Source organism: Galeopterus variegatus, unplaced genomic scaffold (assembly GCF_000696425.1).
Source record: "Galeopterus variegatus unplaced genomic scaffold, G_variegatus-3.0.2 Scaffold583, whole genome shotgun sequence".
Lineage (NCBI taxonomy): Eukaryota > Metazoa > Chordata > Mammalia > Dermoptera > Cynocephalidae > Galeopterus > Galeopterus variegatus.
Window position 1 is genome coordinate 360,041 of NW_007726694.1, and position 7,013 is coordinate 367,053.

A 7,013-nucleotide genomic window follows, 5' to 3' on the forward strand; every position below is an offset into this window, starting at 1 on the left:
AGTCAAGGGTTAAGATCCCCTTACCGGTCATCTTTAAAAAAAAAAAAAAAAAAAAGAGCTCTAAGGAAGCTGAATTTGTAAGGGGCAGATTAGATAGCTTGATACACATCACTGATATAGTATTCTTACAAAAAAAAAGTTTAAATAAATAAATAAATAAATAAATAAATAAATGTTTAACCTGAATCTAGTCATTAGGAAGTAAGTAACCAAATCTATATTGTGGGACATTTTCTAGACTAGACAACTGCTTTGGACTCTTCAAAAATGTCAATACCACTGAAATCAAAACAAAACAAAAAGGCAGGGAACTCTCCTAGATTATAGGAAACTAAAGAAAAATTTGAAAAGCAATGCTTGATCTTTGAATTCTGTATTAAAAATAAAACACCTGTAAAGGATATTTTGGCATACTTGGAAATTTGAATATAAACTATAAGATGAATTTCTTGGGTGTGGTAACAGTATTACGGTTATATTGGAGAATGTTCTTATTAGGAAATGCATATCTGCCACTTTGTGTGTGTGTGTGTGTGTATGGCTGGCCGGTACAGGGCACCAAACCCTTGACCTTGGTGTTACAAGGCTATGCTACAACTTCCAAACGCCTTTTTTGTTTTGTTTTTTGGTGGCTGCCAATACAGGGATCCGAACCCTTGACCCTGGTGTTATACCACCACACTGAGCTAACCAGCCAGCCCCCAAATGACTTTTCTTTTTGGCAGCTGGCCAGCCCAAATGACTTTTTAAAAGTATAGCCATGAAAGGGCTGGCTGGTTAGCTCAGCTTTATAACCCCAAGGTCAAAGGTTCAGATACCTTAATTGGCCAGCCACCAAACATAAAAAATAAAAAACGGTGGGTTTGAAGTAACCCACTGTTACGTTAAAAAAAAAAAAAAAGGTCTGTGTGTAAGAGAAAAAGAGAGCAAATATAGCAAAATGTTAGTAATTGATGAGTCTAAGTGATGGGTACTGTCCTTTCAACATTTCTGTAGGTTTAAATTTTTTCAAAATAAAAAATAGGGAGTGTGAAGAAGTTTGCTTGGTGGCCAAATAACTAGAGGTAGTAGAGGTATACAGGCCTTGTGAATCCTGATGAATCACTTTTGCCCCACAAGGGAATATACCTTCCAGTGACTGTTTTTGATGCCAAATTCAGTTTCTTTTTTAGACTATGCCAAATTCTTGCTCTCGATGTACCTCCATCCTTTTAAAATTTTCCAAAATAAAAACTTTTATTAAGTGTTTTGTTTAATGGAAGAATGCTTCAGAAGAAGTTGCAGGCAAAAAAAAAGGAGGGACTGACCTTTTAGCTCAGTCGATTAGAGCATGGTGCTGATAACGCCAAGATCCAGGTTCAATTCTTATACTGACCAGCTGCCAAAAAAAAAAAAATTGGACCTAAACCTGTGTTACTTTTTCAAGTTTTTGAGGAGGTAATACATTTATATAGTCCAAAATTCAAAAAGTACCACAAGGAATGTAAAAAGTTTCTCTCTTACCTCTGCCCTCAGACATCCAGTTTCCCTTCCTGGAGGCAACCAATATTACCAGTTTCTTGTCTCTCCTTCCAAAGCTATCCTGTACATACAAAAGCAAACATGTATGCAAGAGTAAGTGTGTAAATATGAGCTTTTCTCTCCCTCTTTTTTAAACAATAACACATCAATACACACCATTTCTCACTTCGCCTTTTTCACTTAACCATGTATGTTGATAGGTTCAGATCAATACAAAAAGAACACATATTTTTCTATTTTTCCTTTAAATTAAATAGTCCACTGGATAGATTAACTATACCCCTATTGAAAAACATTTAGGTTGTTTATTACCTTTTGCTACTGTAAACAATGCTGAAATTTTGCACATGTATATGTGTAGTATAGCTTCCTAGAAATGGAGCTGTTGAGTCAAAGGCTAGCTGCATTTGTAATTTTGATAGATATCACCAAACTGCCCTCTAAAATGGTTATATCAATCCAAAATTCTTTTTTAAAAAAAAAAGATGACCGGTAAGGGGATCTCAACCTTCGGCTTGGTGTTGTCAGCACCATGCTCAGCCAGTGAGCAAACCGGCCATCCCTATATAGGATCCGAACCCGTGGCCTTGGTGTTATCAGCACCGCACTCTCCCGAGTGAGCCACAGGCTGGCCCTTCCCCAAATTCTTAATAGAGTACATTACCAAACGTGTTGATGGTATATCAGTATAATTCTAATTTGCATTTATCTCACTATGTGTGTGGTTGAGCTTCCCTATATATGCATTAGAGCTATTTTTGTCTCCTTTGCTGTCAACTGTTGATATCCTTTGGCCATTTTTCTGATTTATTTACCTTTCTCTTATTGATTTGTAGAACTTCTTTAAATGTAAGAAAAAATAACTCTTTGTGATGTAGGTCGCCAATTGTCCTGAGTCTGTTATTTTGACTTTATTTATGATGGGTTCTGTCATAAAAATCTTAAAGATATTAAATGTATCAATATTTTCTTTTATAGCTTTTAGGGTTTGTGTCATTACCTAGATTCTCCCCACTGTAAGATCCATAGTTTCCCTCAGAACTATTATGGTTTAATACTTTACATTTATATCTTTGATCCATTTGGAAATGTATCCTAACAGAAAGTATGAAATATGGATTCAGGAATTGGCTGGTTAGCTCAGTTGGTTATAGCACAGTGTTAATAACACCAAGGTCCAGGTTTGATCGCTGTTACCAGCCAACCGCCAAATAAGAAAATAACTAAATAAAATATGGATCCAAATTTATTTTTCCCAGATGGCTATTCAATTATCTCAGCACCATTTAATAAAAGTCTGTTTTTTCCCCACTGATTCAGAATGCCTCCTTTATCATATACTAAATCTATGTATTTGTGTCTATTTCTGGGTGTGGTACACAGAATGGACCCCAAAAGATGTCCACATCCTAATCCCTGAAACCTGTGAATGTTACTTAATATGGAAATAGGTACTTTTCAGATGTATTTGCATTAAGAATCTTAAGATGAGGAGGCTATCCTGGATTACCTGGGTGGGCCAAATAATGCAATCACAAGGGTCCTCCTAAGAGGGAGGCGGAATGTCAGAATCAGAGACGTGATGATGAAAGCAAAGGTCAGAGTGATGTGATTGTTGGCTTTGAAGATGGAAGAAGGAGCCTCAAGCCAAAACATGCAGAAGTCTTTATAATATAGAAAAGGCAAGAAAAAAATAAAAGGAAGATTTAGTGGAACATATGGATATCTCATAGAACTCAAAAGCAGTAAGTAATGCTGGACCTCTTAGAAATTGGAAAGGAGATCTAGAAAGGAGTCAGAATTCAAAATGGTTTCTTCCTGCCTCAGACTCTCTCCCACTTTCTTAGTATTGCAATTTCTTTTTTCCCCCTCCTTTTGGCAGCTGACCAGTATGAGGATCCGAACGCTTGACCTTGGTGTTCCAACACCACACTCTAACCGAGTATCTCAATTTCTTAATATTTCCACAGTAGGCTTTCTCCTGTTTGACATCCACTCACAGCCACCTGTGTACTTTGGCTCAGAAATTCCTGAGCTCAGACTTGACTATACTCTACATCACAAATCCAAATTTCCAGGAGCAAGAATCTAATTGGCCTATTTGGGGTCAGATGAACAATGCTGGTCCACTCAACTGTGGCCAGAAAAGTCACAGTCATGTGACTTCACTCAGTCAGGAGGGGGTGCGGGTCTGCAAATGCTCTAAGCAAAGGGTGTTTAAAGAATGAGAGGTATGGGAGCAACACCGAGGTTTGCAATCCCGTTGCCGGTCCCTGGCCCGGTACGGGGGCAACACTGAGGGTTGCGATCCGTTGCCGGACACGGAACAAAAAGACAAAAGACAAAAAAAAAAAAAATAAAAAATAAAAAATAAAAAAAAAAGAATGAGAGGTAAAGGTGGGTAGCTTTGGTATGGAAGGCAGTTCACTGTTATCCAAGGTACTATCTATAATCATTAAGTTAGGTTGTTTCTGGGCCGCCTGGTGGCGCACTGCTACAGTGCGCCGCTTGTGAGCGCGGTGGCGCTCCGGCCGAGGGTTCGGATCCCACATACAGACTGGTTCCCGCTCACTGGCTGAGCGAGGTGCGGGTGCAGCACCGAAGGTTGCTATCCCGTTGCCGGTCCCGGTCTGGTCCAGTACGGGAGCGACACTGAGGGTTGCGATCCGTTGCCGGACACGAGAAAAAAAAAAAAGGTTGTTTCTACATTCAGAACGCTTCCTGATGATTGCTCTAGTCAAGCCTTCATCTCTTGCCTGAAATATTGCAAGAGCTTTCTAACAGATTTTTGCTGTCTTCACTTTCAATCTCCTGAAATCTATCCTTCAGTGCCAGAAGATAATTGTGCGAGGATTAAATACAAACTCTGTCAACTTTAAAACACTCTACAAATATAAAATGGGGGAAAGTGGATCTAAGTATATGACTCATCTTCTGAAAAACGTTTAATGACGTCCCCATTACCTAAAACAATAAACACTAAAGCGCCTTACATAGTCTTAAAACTGTTACTAAAACTAACTTTGCGGCCTCAGCATTGTTTTGGCACTTTTCCTCCCTCCTCAGAGAATACTATTCATTGAACACATTGTTCATTTCCCTGCCCATTCTGCTCTATCTGCTTATAATGTCTTTCACCTCTTCTTCGCCCGGGAAACCCTACTCGGCCTTTAAAACCGGAATCACAGTTCAAACTTCTGGTAAACCATGGTAAGGTTTACCTCATCAAATTAAATGCCACCTTCTCGTGGGGTCTTGCAAATCTCCAGGAAATCACCACAGATTGACTCAACACAACAGTTCAGCTATTTCTTTCTCCCCTTCACTAGCTCCATTTCCCAGTTCCATCCATCTTCTCAAGCTCCCTCAGCGCCACCACTTCCAGGAGCCTGGAAAGCGCCTGCCTCCAAGAATTTGAGTTGGGGGCTCAGAACAACCCGAAGAGCCAAAAGCCAATGTCTGTTTGTTTCTGCGGCTGATGTTATAACATCGCGCTCTAACAAACTGAGCTAATCGGCCGCCAACGCTTAGACAATGCATAAAAAACACCACGAAGAGATCTCAGAAGCCGGGTTAAATCCCAGAGGAGCTTAGGGTCGGAAGCCTTCGGCACCCGCCCGCGGTGTATGCTGGGAGACGTAGTCCCGGGCCGGAACCCCCCCACCCCCACCCCTTGGGAGTTGTAGTCCTCGATCTGGTAAAAAGAAGACGGCAACTGGCAAAGTTTGAATTAGTCCTTCGAGGAAAAGAGAAAGAGGGCAAACCGTAATATCATGCAGGTTCAAGTCCCTTGCGCCCATCTCCGGCGAGTAGTGGCGGAAGCGGCTAGAAGGCGGATCCCAGAAGGACGGAGAGACGTTACGTTAACGCGGGCGTGACCCTGCTCAGAGGCTTTGGCGGGATTTCCGAAAGCTGCCGGATTCGGCGCGAGCCGCGGCGAGAGACCGAGCCCTGAAGAGAGAGAGCTAAGGCCCTCCCCGAGACGCGGAGTTGGGGAGCTGAAACTCACCTGGGTTGTGCGCAGAGATCTGGGGTAAGGAAGTAGGAAAGGGGCTCAGGCCACGGGGCTGGGGTCTTGCTCAGGCTCGGGCGCGCGCCAGGCCAGCGGACCGAAGTCGGAGGGCGCCGAGCGGCCTGCGGACAGAGGTGAGCGTGTAAGGCGCAGACACGGCTCATTTCCACAGCCGCGACTCGTCCTCGCCTTAGCCGGCTCAGAACCCGGGCTCCCGCGGCCGGCCTTTGGGAAACCCAGAAATGGCGGGGCGGAACAAGGACATGCCCGGGCGCAACCGACCGTGTGAGCCCGTTGTGGAGAAAACAAAAGCGGACCCGTCTTTAGAGCTGAGAGAGAGAAACCTTATGGACCTAAATATCCAACACCGATTTTATGGGCTAGGGCGAGGAAGCCAAGATCCAGAGAGGTTTAGTCACAGCTGTTTGATGTCAGAGCCGGGGTTTCCGGATTCCTAGTCAGTCTTTCCATTACACCATGTTTTGCTTATAAAGCCCTAACCTCCAGTTGCCAAAAAGATATTTTCATCATCCAATGTGGAAAACCGTTCACGTGATGTATAGGGAATGATCTGAAGTGAGGTTTGATTTTTTAAAAACTTTTTTTTTTTTTAAGATGACCGGTAAGGGGACCTTGACTTGGTGTTGTCAGCACCACGCTCACCCAGTGAGCTAATCGGCCGTCCCTATATGGGATCCGAACCCACGGCCTTGCTTTTATCATCACCACACTCTCCCGAGTGAGCCAAGGGCCGGCCTGATTTTTTAAAAACTTCTAAAGTGCAATATACACACAGAAAAATGCACAAATTACAAGTGTATGCAGTTTCATGAATTATTACAAAATGAAATGTACCTATGTAATCACCACTGTGGTCAAGAAATAGAAGGCTGTCGGCACCCAGAAGCCTCCCTTGTGCTCCCTTGTCCAATATTTTCCCCTCTTTTCTTCAGTGGTAACCACTCTATTGACTTCTAACACCATTAACTAATTTTGCCTGGTTTTGAATTTTGTATAAATACACCAGCACTGTTGAATGTTTAGTTTTACCACATACTTGCCAACACTTGATATTTGTCAGTCTTTTTAATTTTTAGCTATTCTGATGAGTATACAATAACCTTGAATACACCTTGAAGGTAATTTAAAAGAGTTTTGTTTTCAGTTCTTTTCAAGCTGAGCAATCTTAGCTATCATAATAACAACTTTAGATATAGGTCTTATGCTCATATGGAAGATTTCAGGCTGGACAAGGTACTTCCATGTTTTTTCTTCATTTACTCATTCACTGGAATTAACTAAAATGGTGATCCTTAAATTCCATACACTCTTATTAGAAGCAAAAACATGCAACTACCAGCTACAGTCCTTGTCTGAGATGTGAAAAACTTCTCTCATTTCAGTTCACCATTTCTCTATTAGGAATGGAGGCTTATGGGCAACCATTCTGTACCTTCATTTCACTGTCCCCCAACCCCAA

The 7,013-nt window shown here is 42.0% G+C and overlaps 1 long non-coding RNA gene across 1 annotated transcript in view; it reads right to left on the reverse strand.

Moving 5' to 3' along the window:
• LOC103588528 overlaps positions 1-1,572 on the reverse strand; it is a 9,466-nt gene extending 7,894 nt beyond the window's left edge. The window contains exon 1 of the long non-coding RNA XR_550322.1: positions 1,504-1,572. This is a non-coding gene — a long non-coding RNA (uncharacterized LOC103588528). The remainder of the gene's footprint in view (positions 1-1,503) is intronic.
• Positions 1,573-7,013: the final 5,441 nt, after the last annotated feature.